General features: G+C 42.8%; 1 non-coding gene and 1 pseudogene across 1 annotated transcript; one reads left to right on the top strand and one right to left on the bottom strand.

Moving 5' to 3' along the window:
• Positions 1 to 7889: 7889 nt before the first annotated feature.
• Positions 7890 to 12942, bottom strand: LOC146887630 (uncharacterized; annotated as a pseudogene).
• Positions 12217 to 12323, top strand: LOC114180043 (small nucleolar RNA R71). Its single transcript, XR_003603619.1, has one exon. It is a non-coding gene; the product is annotated as a small nucleolar RNA R71 (small nucleolar RNA).
• Positions 12943 to 13893: the final 951 nt, after the last annotated feature.

The raw sequence follows: 13893 nt of genomic DNA, 5'->3' as shown, positions 1-13893 counted from the left end.
ATTACATGGTGTGCCTGCCAGTATTGTATCAGATAGAGACCCAAGGTTCACATCGAGGTTTTGGCAGTCTTTGCAGAAGGCCTTGGGTAATCAGCTAAGAATGAGTTCGGCGTACCACCCTCAGACCGATGGACAGTCTGAGAGGACTATCCAGTCGTTGGAGGATCTGTTGAGGACGTGTGTGTTATATCATCTGGGCACTTGGAGTGATATGCTGCCATTGGTGGAGTTCACGTATAATAATAGTTATCACTCCAGCATCGGGATGGCATCTTACGAGGCATTGTATGGTAGGAGATGCCGAACACCCCTGTGCTGGCAACATGATAGAGAGTCGATAGTGCTTGGTCTAGAATTCTTACAGCAGACCACCGAGAACGTGAAGATGATACAGGATCGCATGAAGGCCACTCAGAATCGGTAGAAATCCTATGCAGATAAGAGGAGGAGGCCGCTTGAGTTTGAGGCGGGTGATCATGTATTTCTCCGTGTGACCCCCACAGCTGGCATAGGGAGAGCTTTTAGATCGAGGAAGTTGACTCCTCAGTTCATCGGTCCAGACGAGATCACGAGGAGAATTGGACCTGCTGCATATAAGATCGCTTTACCGCCACACTTGGCAAACTTACCTAATGTTTTCCATGTGTCGCAGCTGAGAAAATACATAGCGGATCCTACGCACATTCTGGAGGAGGATGACGTGCAGGTACGAGAGGACTTGACTGTTGGCGTCGGACCAGTGAGGATCTTGGATTCTCAAGTAAGGCAACTCAGAGGGAAGGAGATCAGAACAGTGAAGGTGCTATGGGATGAGGCAACTCCAGAAATGACATGGGAGATGGAAGATGTCATGAGGCGATCTTATCCTCATCTTTTCTCTGGTAAGTTCTCTTTTTTCGAGGACGAAAACTTTTAAAGGTGGGGGTAATGTAAGACCCGTGAAATTTAATTAATTAAATAAATAATTAATTAATAAATGCGGGTGGAAGAATTAATTATGACATTAAATTATGAGCGAAATGATGTGGCTAAGTGCTAGCTCATGTGGTTGAGAGTACTTTGGTTTGTGTGAGAGGACTTGGGTTCAAGTTCTATGTATGCCATTTTGTGTATTATTCATTGTTATTTTAATATAGCCTAACCATGTTGTGAAATAATATGACAATTGAAATATGATTGTTAGCATGAAATCTGAATTGGTTAAGTGGTTTGATATTGATTTGGGGATTGCATGGTTGTGGGTTCGAGCCTTGGACAACTCATATTAAACGTTAATTTTTGATATTTTTGGTTTTGGCTTGAATATGAAGAGTTGAGGAACATCCTAGTGGAAGGGTAGAATAAGGGTGGCTGTGAAACAGACCATAAAGGGGCAATGAATGGGAATTAACCACCATTAAGTGGTAATTTCGTTTTAGGTTAATAACCTAGTTTTAGGCACACTTTAAAAGGGAAAAGTGGGTAAGTAGTAAAGGTTTGGCAAGCTGAAAATACACCAGAGAGAGAGAGAGCACGAGAATTTGGAGTGTCTGTGAGATTGGAGTGTGATCTTTGGGGTTGCATTGAGAGAAGGCTAAGGAGCCAATTGGTGAAGGGAGGACACTTAATCGTCAAGCTTTAAGCGGAGAAAAACCAGGTTAGGGGAGCTTTCACGCTAGTTTTTATGTATGAACCTGTTTTATATAGCCTGTGATATGAAATGTATGCATTACTTTCGTGCTGTTAATGGTTTCTGGATTTCTGGAAATTTTCCAGAAACCGCCTGATGGGCTATTCATAGCTGCCAGGCGCCGCATATCATTTTTGCCTTTTCTGGGTTTCTGAAGAGAAACCGCTTGGCGGTGAACTCCCAACCGCTAGGCAATGCGTGTTGGAAAGCCCAGTTTCTAGGTTCTGGTTGAGTTGCCCGACGGTGATGTATACCGGCCAAGCGACGCGAGTCACATTGGGCAATTTCTGTGTTTTTCTGGGTTCTGGGGAAAATCTGATCGAAGGGAAAGACAAAGGAACCGGCTAAATGATGTTGTGATGGTAAATCGTGTACGAATTTACTCGATTAATGGTAAGATGTGATGAAATAGTGACTAAGTACCCTAGGATCGGGAATTGGGGTACATATGAGGTATAGTTGGGTATGATTATTGCTGGATATAATTAGTATTGAATTAGAGGAATGTATTGTTGGATTTCTTGTACCAAGAAGAGAGAGAATGGACGAGAGAAGCGAGAAAGGAGAGCATGGGAAAGTGGGCAGGCATAACAGAAACTGGTTTATTTTCCAGGTCTGATACACCGCTTGGCGGAAGACAGGTTACCGCTAGGCGGCAGCGTGCACCAGTGGTGTTTTGGGGTTTTGGTTGGGTTGGTGCAGACTGATTTCGGTGATAGTTTGTAGATAGTTCGTAGACACGAGGAGGTGCGATGAAATCAGTGGAAAGAGATAAATTGGATACTTAGAGGAGAGAAGAGTGTAGTGTAGTTGAGTATATAATATTTTAACTATTGGCTAGATAGAAAAATAAATCTGTCATATAAGGGTTTATTGACTGAAATACGAATGCAGAAGTAGTTGGTACAGTTAATTAGGTTAAGTATCAAGATAGAGTCACATGTTTGTGCGGGCTTAATGAATAAGTTGTATTTGGCTGTTGGTGAATTGTCATTTACTCTTAAGTAAAAAAACACACTAGCAAGATAGGATGAGAGGGCTTCTAATGGTAGAACCAAATTTTGGTGAGGAAATAATCACTGGAAAAAAATGTACTCTAGGGGGGAGTGCAAATGCATGAATTGAGTCTTAATAACTGAGTGGGGTTCAGAGAAATCAGAGAAAACAATATCTGACTGGGTTCTGGTACGGCGCCTGGCGGTATAGCATTACCCGCTAGGCGATAGCGATGAAACAGGGAGTCTGCATGACGGGAGGCGCCTGACGATGAAATGTATACCGCCAAGCGGTAGCGGTAACCTCTGTAGGGTTCTGAAGCGTGGGCGCCTGGCGGTGGGGGGCTGTCCCGCCAGGCGGTAGCTGTTGTGTTTGCGTGTTTTACGCGCTTGCCGCCTGACGGTACGTGTCTCCCGCCAGGCGGTCTGGAAGCTGTGGCGCCTAGCGGTACGTGTCCCCTACTAGGCGATTTGGCTGCTGTAAGTCTTAGTTATTGGACTTTGTAGGGTGTTCTACCAGGCTTTTGGTGGTGCTTTAAAGGTAAGATTGTTGGGTTCCTTGAGTTGAGCTCGGAACGTATCCCTTGAGTTGAGCTCGGGATAGGGGTTAAACACGTACATTCCTCGAGTTGAGCTCGGAATGGCATCCCTCGAGTTAAGCTCGGGATGGCGGATGAACACGAAGAACCCTTGTGTTGAGCTCGGGTTGGCGAGTGTTACCGGTGTGAGTGTGCTGGTTGTGACCAGTATGGATGGGTCCAGTTAGATTGCCCTCCTCAGTTGTTGGCTGACGAGTTTGGTAGTCTTGGGACATAACGGACTATGTTCGTAATTGGGAACTCCACCTAGCGTTACGGTGTGTGATCCGTGGCATTGGTTCCTGCACGTGCTCTGTCGGTTGTGGCCGATAGGTTTGGCAGCAAATTACCTTGGGGTAATCACTAGCAGAGGTAGAACCCGAATGGTCTGGTTGTGGCCAGACGTTAGAGAATTGATTAAGAGATGGTACCTTGATACTTGTAGAGTTTCATCTGTTTAATTGGTTATTTGATATCTGTTATGATATATGTTGTTTTCATAAGCTCACCCTATCTGCTTGTGTTTGGCGATGATCGAGAGCAGAGAATGTTGATGCAGGTGGAGCCGGTGAGGCTTAGTCACGGAGCGTGGGAAATTGATAGAGGCTGTACCCCACCAAATTAAAACATATTAAATGCAGTACATGAAAGTGAACCAAGTCGTCTCCCAACGACCAATATTTTTATTCAAAGCGAATTTTCCAGATGAACAAACAATAAAACACAGGGGGGGTTGGCGGACAGATTCAGAATGCTAATCAATAGATTAATTTAAATGCTACAGTGACTAAAACCGTATTGACATCCCTGATTCAAACGCAATTTCACTTATCATAGGCCACCAAATTAACACCAACCCTGCCTTGTCTCAATCCACTAGATAATAATTCACTAAGCGAAAATTACAATCTAGCTTCATTATGCAATTAAGCAATGCACACATCCTTAAATTCCTGACAGCCAAGCTACATACATTAAGCATGAACGTTTCTTAAACAAAACACATGCAATTACTCTGTAAATTAAGCATTGACAGATTCACCACATGCATTCCACGAATTCAGAACAAAAACATGGCAGATTTCACAAAACAAGCACAACCTCAAAGCTTCATTGCATTTTTCATCAAGGAGTCAATACACGAATTTAGCTACACATGGAAATCAGTAATTACACACTTCAAAACTGAAATCACAAAAATCAGAACCAAGAACCTTAACTTATCAAATCTGAAAACGCAATTTAAGAGCAAAAATAGAGATTTCAAAGCTTAAATGGAATGCAAAATGGTGTTATCATATATAAATGCGAAAACCCCATGAATGGGTATTGTTCCAAGTCAATAAAACCCACAAAACGAACTGCCCAAGCAAGAAAACGAATTCAAAACGTAAAACCCTCAATGGGTGCTGTCAAATATGCATAAAAACGGTAAAAATGAGCCAAAAACGTGAAAAACCGCAAGAGGGGCGTCCATGGAAGCTTGGAGAACGAAAATGGAGGTTTTGAAGAGAGGTTGAAGATGATGGAGCGGCTGGCCTCCTCATGCAGACCTAATTCGCGTGGTCATATCACCCTTGCCACTCATAATTACAAAACTGCCACTCTGCCACTCAGATTTACAAAAATGCCACTCTGGGCCTCAAATGTTGACCCATTGACTTTGCTGACGTGGAAATGACATGGAAATGATGTGGCAATGATGTGGCTAGGGATGGCAAAATGGGCCCGGCTCGATGGGCCGGCCCGCCAGCCCGACTGAAAAAGTATGGGCCAGGCCACGAATTTCAGCCCGCCAGCCCATGACAGCCCGGCCCGTCAAGCCCGCTGGCCCGTCGGGCCAACCCGCGGGCCAAAACGGGCCAGCCCGCGGGCCGTAAGACAAAAACAGGCGGAAGAAGTAAATTAATATTTTATTTTCTTTGGGTATTTTTAATTTTTATTTTCATGTTGGTGTTTGAAATGCAAAGATAAAACGGTAAAGGCATTGGGTTCTGCACACACACACACTCTCACTTGACAATTCGCAATTTCAAATGTTTCCTTTTGTGTTGACTTTTCACTGTTGTAACTTGTATCTTTGGTTGTGTTACATAACAGACCACCCTGACTATTATTATAGTCACTGCGCAGGTTATTATTGTATTAATGCATATGTAGTACTATTACATTTATATACAGATTAATGTAGTCAACTAAATTTGAAATGAAAAGATTTAAAATCTGATTTTGGGCCACAAAATGAACATATCAGGAAAAGGATGGCGGGCCAGCCCGTCGGCCCGCCAGCCCGCCACCCCACGGGCCGGGCCCAAAAAAACAACCCATTTTTCCTTGTCGGGCCAGCCCGGCCCGGCCCATTTTAAACGGGCCAAAACGGGCCGGGCTGGCCCGTTTTGACACCCCTAGATGTGGCAAGTCTCTTCCACTGAATATTAATGTCCAAGCTCCAAAATTTGCTTCACCCAAATACCTAAAAATAATTAAAAACAAAAATTAGGCCAAATAATGTGAAATTAGTCTAAATTCGGAACAGTGGCCTAATAAAGTCCAACAGATGAAAAACACTCTAATGATGAACAATTAAGCACTAATCAACTGTCTAATGGGTACACAAAGGCTAGTGAAATGGAAGAAAATAATGACTCATCAAAATCGACCACACTTACCCTTTTGCACTCCTGGGCAAAATTAAAGAGTAAAGCAAAGCAAGGACATCACAAACATAACAAGAGAGACAAAAAGACACAAGACAAACAGACACATGACAAACGGACTCGACACAGAAAAATGGAAACACATCTAACACAGAAGGATTCAAAGCTGCAAGGTATCCATGAACATCATCCAAGCAGTTCAAAACATGTCAAGTACTCAGTTCAGCTTAATGAGAGAATTGAAAGCAACATAACCTCACGAAATATGCACTGTATCACTCAAATCTCTAGGCTACTGTTTACTCTCAAAGCACCCTTGAAAAACAAACATCAAACAGACTTGGCAAGCCTTTAGAACGAACAACCAAACCAGAAACACATGCAGGTCAAGATCAGAAGGACTTTTCAAGGTTGTAATGGGGCTAAGGACAAGGTGTGGAACATATGGATCAGTAGCTAAGCAACCATGGAAATAGAGGAGCAATGGGGAATAAGTCTCAATCAATCATGAAAGTAATCCCAAACACCAACACTTCCAACTTCGGTTCTCACACAATGCTCAAATCCAAACTCCTTTTTATTTCTTTTCTTTATTCTCTTTTCTTTTCTTTTTGTTTTCTCTCTTTTTGTTTTCTTTTTTTTTCTTTTTCTATACAAAGAACATGCAGAGAAACAACAATTTGGAAATCCCACTTTGGTGTACAAATGAGGAATTCCAAGAACCAACAACAAGTGCGCGCACAACCACACTTGTTGTGCGCGACCACACTTAATTGAGCACCCATTCCCAAAACAATTCCAAAGCTCCAAAATTTCCTAAGGTAGGAATAATCATGGTTTTTCAGGCTAAGGGCTTGTAATGAGCTGTAAAACAATGAAAGGGTATGCAAGCTCAAAAAGGGGTATCAACGGAAACAGTTCAAGGTAGGCTCATCTGGTTGTAGGCTCACAGAATAAAATTGCCTAAATCATATCCTAACATGCATGTGAATCAGAAAGGCATTCAGAAAGAGTCAAGCCAAGGCCACTGTGCAAGCATTCAAGAGACATATATCACACAATCAAAGAACAGAGAGTGGCTTAAATTCTTACAGAGGGTAAACTAATTCCAAAAGCAAGTTGACATGCAAAGACAAAGCAAGGATAACAGTTCACAGAATAACCAACAACTCATCCTCCAAAAGTGAAGTGAGTGTCCCAAACAGAAAACAAAAACATCACACTAATTAACACAAATTAACAAAAATGAAACAAACAAACGGAAACAACAACAGACAGACAGACCTGGACAAGTGCAATAAAAGTAAAGAAGAAGGGGAAAGAAAACTCCCTGAATCATGGTGAAACAGCAGTGGGGTCAAGCAGGGAAGTTTCCTCCACAACAGTATCCACCAAGGCAGGATTGCTGAGGAATGGCTTAAGACGATGCCCATTCACTTTGAAGCTCTTATCTGTGGACTGGCTTTTGATTTCAACTGCACCATAAGGATAAACATTAGTGACAACAAAAGGACCAATCCACTTTGATCTCAACTTACCCCCCATGAGTCCAAGTCTGGAGTTATACAGTAAAACTTGCTGACCAACAACAAACTCCTTTCTAGCAATGGAGCTATCATGGAATCTCTTAGTCTTCTCCTTGTAGAACATAGAGTTCTGATATGCCTCCAAACGGATCTCATCCAACTCGTTCAATTGCAGCTTCCTTTCCTCTCCAGCTTGATCAAGAGAGAAGTTGCATGACTTGACAGCCCAGTAGGCTCGATGCTCTATCTCCACTGGAAGGTGGCATGGCTTACCAAAGACAACCCGATAAGGAGACATCCCTATAGGTGCCTTGTAAGCAGTCCTGTGAGCCCATAGAGCGTCCTCAAGTCTATTGCTCCAATCCTTCCTGTTGGGCTGCACAATCTTCTCCAAGATCCTCTTGATTTCTCTGTTTGAGATCTCGGCTTGCCTATTAGTTTGGGGGTGATATGGTGTAGAAAGTTTATGCACAACCCCGTACTTTTGAAGCAAAACCCCCCAAGGATCTGTTGCAAAAATGGGTGCCTTGGTCACTAGCAATAGCTCGAGGAACTCCAAACCTGCAAAATATGTGAGACCTAACAAAATCCACAACAACTCGAGCATCATTAGTTCTAGTGGCTTTGGCTTCCACCCATTTTGAAACATAATCAACAGCAAGCAAGATGTAAGTGAAACCAAAAGAGACAGGGAAAGGGCCCATGAAATCTATACCTCAGACGTCAAACACCTCACAAAATAGCATGGGTTGTTGAGGCATCTGTTGTCTCCAAGAAATGGCTCCTCTTGCTCGTTGGCATTCCTCACATGTGCTACAAATCCTCCACGCATCTTTGAAGATGGTGGGCCAATAAAATCCGCAATCTAGCACCTTACGAGCTGTCCTTTGTGTGCCAAGGTGACCACCAGGTGCAGATGAATGACAAAATTTGAGGACCGAGTCAATCTCATGGTCCGGAATGCATCTCCTGGTAACCTGATCACTGCACATTTACCACAGATAGGGGTCATCCCAAATGTAATACCTAGCATCGCTCTTGAGTTTATCACATTGAGCTCTGGATGCTAGGGGAGGAAAAACAGAAGCAGCAAGATAATTAACAATGTTAGCAAACCAAGGTGAGGAAGAAGTAGAGAGTGTCAACAAACTTTCATCGGGAAAGTCATCCCGGATCGGTGAAGCATCATCAGTAGACCTCTCAATCCTGCTTAGGTGGTCTGCAACCAGGTTTTATGCTCCGCTCCTATCACGGATCTCCAAATCAAATTCTTGGAGCCAGAGCATCCATCTTATCAATCGAGGTTTTGATTCTGCCTTCTTCAACAGGTACTTAAGAGCTGCATGGTCAGTAAACACAACAACAGGAGAACCAAGCAGATAAGATCGAAACTTTTCAAGTGCAAAAACTACCGCAAGGAGCTCTTTTTCTGTTGTGGTGTAATTTGATTGGGCAACACCTAATGTCCTAGAGGCGTAGTAGATTGCCCTCGGCTGCTTATCAATCCTTTGAGCTAGAACAGCCCCTAATGCATAGTTGGATGCATCACACATAAGCTCAAATGGGGCTGTCCAGTCGGGCGCCTGAATGATTGGAGTTGTGGTCAGGGCCTTCTTGAGGCAATCAAAAGCCTCTTTGCATCCTTCATCAAAGATGAAGTCAACATCCTTTTGCAGTAGGTTGGATAGTGGGAGGGCCTTCTTATTGAAGTCTTGAATGAAGCGCCTGTAAAACCCTGCATGGCCAAGAAAAGAACGAACCTCTCGCACAGAAGAGGGGTAAGGCAATTGTGAAATAATTGAGATCTTGGCAGGGTCAACTTCAATGCCCTTTTTTGAAATTATGTGCCCCAATACTATGCCTTGTTCTACCATGAAATGACATTTCTCAAAATTGAGAACAAGGTTAGATTGGATGCACCTGTTTAAAACTCTGTCCAAACTATCCAAACATGCATCAAATGAGGACCCATATACGGTAAAGTCGTCCATAAACACCTCTATGCATTTTTCAAGAAAATCACTAAAAATGCTAAGCATGCACCGCTGGAATGTGCCAGGGGCATTGCATAGGCCAAACGGCATCCTCCTATAGGCAAAAATGCCAAAGGGGCAGGTGAATGTAGTTTTTTCTTGGTCCTCAGGTGCAATGTGAATTTGAAAATAACCAGAAAACCCATCAAGAAAGCAATAGTGGGACTTACCTGCCAAGCGCTCAAGCATCTGATCAATAAAAGGCAGGGGGAAATGGTCTTTTCTGGTTTCTTGGTTTAGCCTTCTGTAGTCAATGCAAACCCTCCAACTATTTTGCACTATTGTTGGAATCAGCTCCTCTTTTTCATTCTTGACTACAGTGAGGCCAGTCTTCTTTGGAACAACATGGATGGGGCTAACCCACTGACTGTCAGAAATGGGGTAGATGATCCCAGCTTGTAGAAGCTTGGTCACCTCCTTCTTTACAACATCCAAGATGATAGGGTTGAGTCGCCTCTGTGGCTGTCTCACTGGCTTTGCTCCATCTTCCAACAATATCCTGTGCATGCATGTTGATGGGCTAATACCAGGGATGTCAGCCAATGTCCATCCAATTGCCTTCTTATGCTTTTTAAGAACGTGCAACAACCTCTGCTCTTGTTCAGCAGTGAGGGAGGTGGAAATGATGACAAGCAGTTTGTCCTCCTCCTCTAAGTAGACATACTTGAGGTTGTCTGGCAGTGGTTTTAACTCTGGAGTACTAGATGCTGGCTGAATATCAGGAACCAGAAGGGAGGGAGAAATGGGTTCCACAGCTTGTACCTGAGCATAACAATCGGATGCATGTGTACTTCCTGCAACATGGTTAGTGCAACCTGATTGTATAACATCAAAGTGAATAGGTACAACATCCAGAGAGTCAAACTCATTAGATTCAATATTATCCACATCATATTCAGCATCATCAGAATCAGAAGCAAAATCAGAATCAAGAACATCAATGCATGCAAATTCAGATAACTCAGACACGGATGAATGTTTTAATGCATGCAAAGAGTGGAAATCAGAAATCAATCCATCAACAACATCATCAATAATATCCACGTGAAAAACAGAATGATCCTCAGAAGGATGTTTCATGGCATCCAGAATGTTGAATCGCATAACAATATCATCGAACTCCATGGACAAAGTACCTGCATGGACATCAACTTTGGTTCGTGCAGTTTTCAAAAATGGTCTGCCTAAAATGATTGGTGCAGAACCATGTGAAAATCCCTCTTCCATGTCAAGAATGTAAAAATCAGCTAGGAAAATCAATTCACCGACACGAACCAAAACATCATCAACCAAACCTGCGGGGTGGGCAACACTTCTATTTGCCAACTGAATCACCACACCCGTAGGTTGCAGGGGTCCAAGAGAAAGAGATTTAAAAATAGACAGAGGCATTACATTTATTGAAGCACCAAGATCAAGCATTGCATTTTCAAATTTATTGTTACCTATGATGCAAGGTACACAAAATGTACCTGGGTCCTTGCACTTCTCAGGAATCTGAGGAACAGATTTACCTATCAATGTTGACACATTTCTGCCCATGCTGATCTTTTCGTTTCCCTTTAGCCTCCTCTTGTGCGTGCATAGCTCCTTCAAGAACTTTGCATATTTGGGAATTTGTTTAATGGCATCCAACAGAGGTATGTTCACCTCCACCTTCCTGAAAGTTTCTAAGATCTCCCTGTCAACCTCTTCCATCTTTTTGCTTGGAATGGCTCTTGGAGGGAAAGGAAGAGGTATGGAAGGTGCAGCAGTAGAGGTGGAAGGTGTAGAAGTCACACCAGATGTGGAAGGACCAGCTGCATGAGCATCACGCTTTCTCTGAAGTGTGGCAGGGTCAGCTTCCTTTGGTGGTGTAGGCTCGGAAGTGGGAACTTGAATGTTCTTCCCAGATCTCAATGTAATGGCACTCACATTCCTCGGATTTTCCACCGTCTATGATGGAAGCTTGTCAGAATTCTGAGCTTGTGCCTGGTTTAGCTGAGTGGCCATCTGCCCCATTTGATTTGTCAAACTTTGGATTGAGGACCTAGTCTCTTGCTGAAATTGCATATTTTGAAGGGTCATCATCCTGACTAACTCCTCCAATGAAGTAGAAGAAGAAGGTGTAGGTGTTGCAGCAGGAGCTGGTGTGGGTACAGGTGGAACAGGAGCAGCTTGTGGTGCAGGTGCAACTCTTTGTTGCGGAGGTGGTTGCACATTTTGAAATTGTTGGGGCTGTTGGTTACCCTGGTTGCCCCATCTCAAATTAGGGTGATTCCTCCATCCTGGATTATATTTGTTGGTTGACAAATCATGGTGGTTTTGTTGTTGTTGTTGGGGCCTATTGTTGTTGAAAATATTTGCTGCATAGGCCTGAGGTGTGTCGACTGGTGTAGAAGAAGAAGGAGAACCAGCCTGTTGTTGCAACGCTGGGCAAGAGTCTGTAAAGTGATCAACAGATGTACAAAGGCCACAAACTCTTACAGCTAGAGCTCTCTAATTAGAAGCAAGTTGATTGACCAGTGTGGTAAGAGCATCAATCTTACTTTCCAACTTCTTTGTGTACTCGGCTGCTCCTACATCATGAACACCTCTAACAACTATGGCATCACTCCTTGTGCCAAATTGTTGAGAATTTGAAGCCATGTTTTCTATCAGTTGCCTGGCTGCAGCTGAGGTTATGTTACCAAGGGCACCACCACTTGCGGCATCAATCATATTTCGATCCATGTGGTGCAAGCCTTCATAAAAATACTGCAGGAGGAGATGTTCAGAAATCTGATGGTGTGGACAGCTTGAACAGAGATTCTTGAACCTCTCCCAGTACTCATAAAGGGTCTCCCCAGATTGCTGCTTGATGCCAGAAATCTCCTTCCTTATGGCTGTTGTCCTTGAAGCAGGAAAGAACTTGGCAAGGAACAATCTCTTCAGGTCATCCCAGCTTGTGATGGACCTGGGTGCTAGGTAGTACAGCTAGTCTTTCGCATTACCCTCCAAAGAATGAGGGAAAGCCTTCAAGTATACATGGTCCTCTTGTACATCTGCAGGCTTCATGGTGGAACAGACGACATGAAACTGCTTCAAGTGTTTGCACGGGTCCTCACCTGCAAGACCATGAAACTTTGGCAACAAGTGTATCAAACCAGTTTTCAGCACATATGGAACCTCCTCCTCAGGGTAATGTATGCATAAACTATCATAAGTGAACTCTGGTGCAGTGAGCTCACTCATGGTTCTCTCATGAGGTGGAGGAGGTTGAGCCATGTTATCAGTATGAAAATGCTCAGAATGCAAAGAATGAGGAGTGTCAGGAATGTGATGAGAATCAGAAGAATCAGGAAATGTCACTGAATATTCAGCATGCAAAGATGGATTCCTAGGATGCCTACTTCCTCTATGGAATGTCCTATCAATCTCAGGGTCAAATGGTTGTAATTCACTTGGGTTTCCCCTAGTCATGCACCAAAAAGCATTAATTGTGGTGATATTGGCATAACAAAGGGTATAACTACAAGTATACTCAAACGACCTCCAAATGACTTGAAAATTGGTAGGATATTCCTTTAAGTGGTCAAACAGAAGCACAAAAAAAATCAGATCAAAACTCAAAGCACAAGTATTTTTAACAATTTTTCAAAAGTGGAAAAAATGAAGAAAAATCACAAAAAACATTGCTGAAATGTAGAAAATGGCATTTTCTGGAGAATCTGAGTTTGCAAACCGGCGATTGTAGGAAATCAAATTCTACCCCAAATCCATATAAAATAATAGTGATTCTGATAACCAGAGCAAAAGTTATGGTCCTCTGAAGTTTCACTAAAAATCAATCCAAAATTTTTTTGAATCTCTTAACTCAGACCATACCAACTGCTCTAGCTATTTTTCCTATCAAGTTCAATGTCTTAGAAGTGGGGGAAAAAATTTCAAGTCAAAACAAGCTCCGTAGCTACCAAAACAAAAATCCAGAAGTTAAATGCCAGATTCGGACACTATTCAAACACTATTCACTACTACAAATGACACTATTCATGCGCGCCGCGACACTATGCACTACACTACACAGAAACACACAGGAATGGAAACAGGCACTGAACTTAACACAACATTAACATCACAATGAACATATACCAACTCAACCACACTTGAACTACACACACACCAAAACACAAAACACAAACACACTGGAAATTTTACTTTGAACGAAACGATTGGTCCCCGGCAACGGCGCCAAATTTGATAGAGGTCGTACCCCACCAAATTAAAACATATTAAATGCAGTACATGAAAGTGAACCAAGTCGTCTCCCAACGACCAATATTTTTATTCAAAGCGAATTTTCCAGATGAACACAACAATAAAACATAGGGGGGGTTGGCGGACAGATTCAGAAAGATAATCAATAGATTAATTTAAATGCTACAGTGACTAAAACCGTATTGACATCCCTGATTCA

This window comes from Vigna unguiculata, chromosome 3 (genome assembly GCF_037176805.1).
Source record: "Vigna unguiculata cultivar grain cowpea cultivar isolate G323 ecotype 2 chromosome 3, ASM3717680v1, whole genome shotgun sequence".
NCBI classification, from domain to species: domain Eukaryota; kingdom Viridiplantae; phylum Streptophyta; class Magnoliopsida; order Fabales; family Fabaceae; genus Vigna; species Vigna unguiculata.
This window is presented reverse-complemented; position numbering and strand designations above follow the sequence as displayed.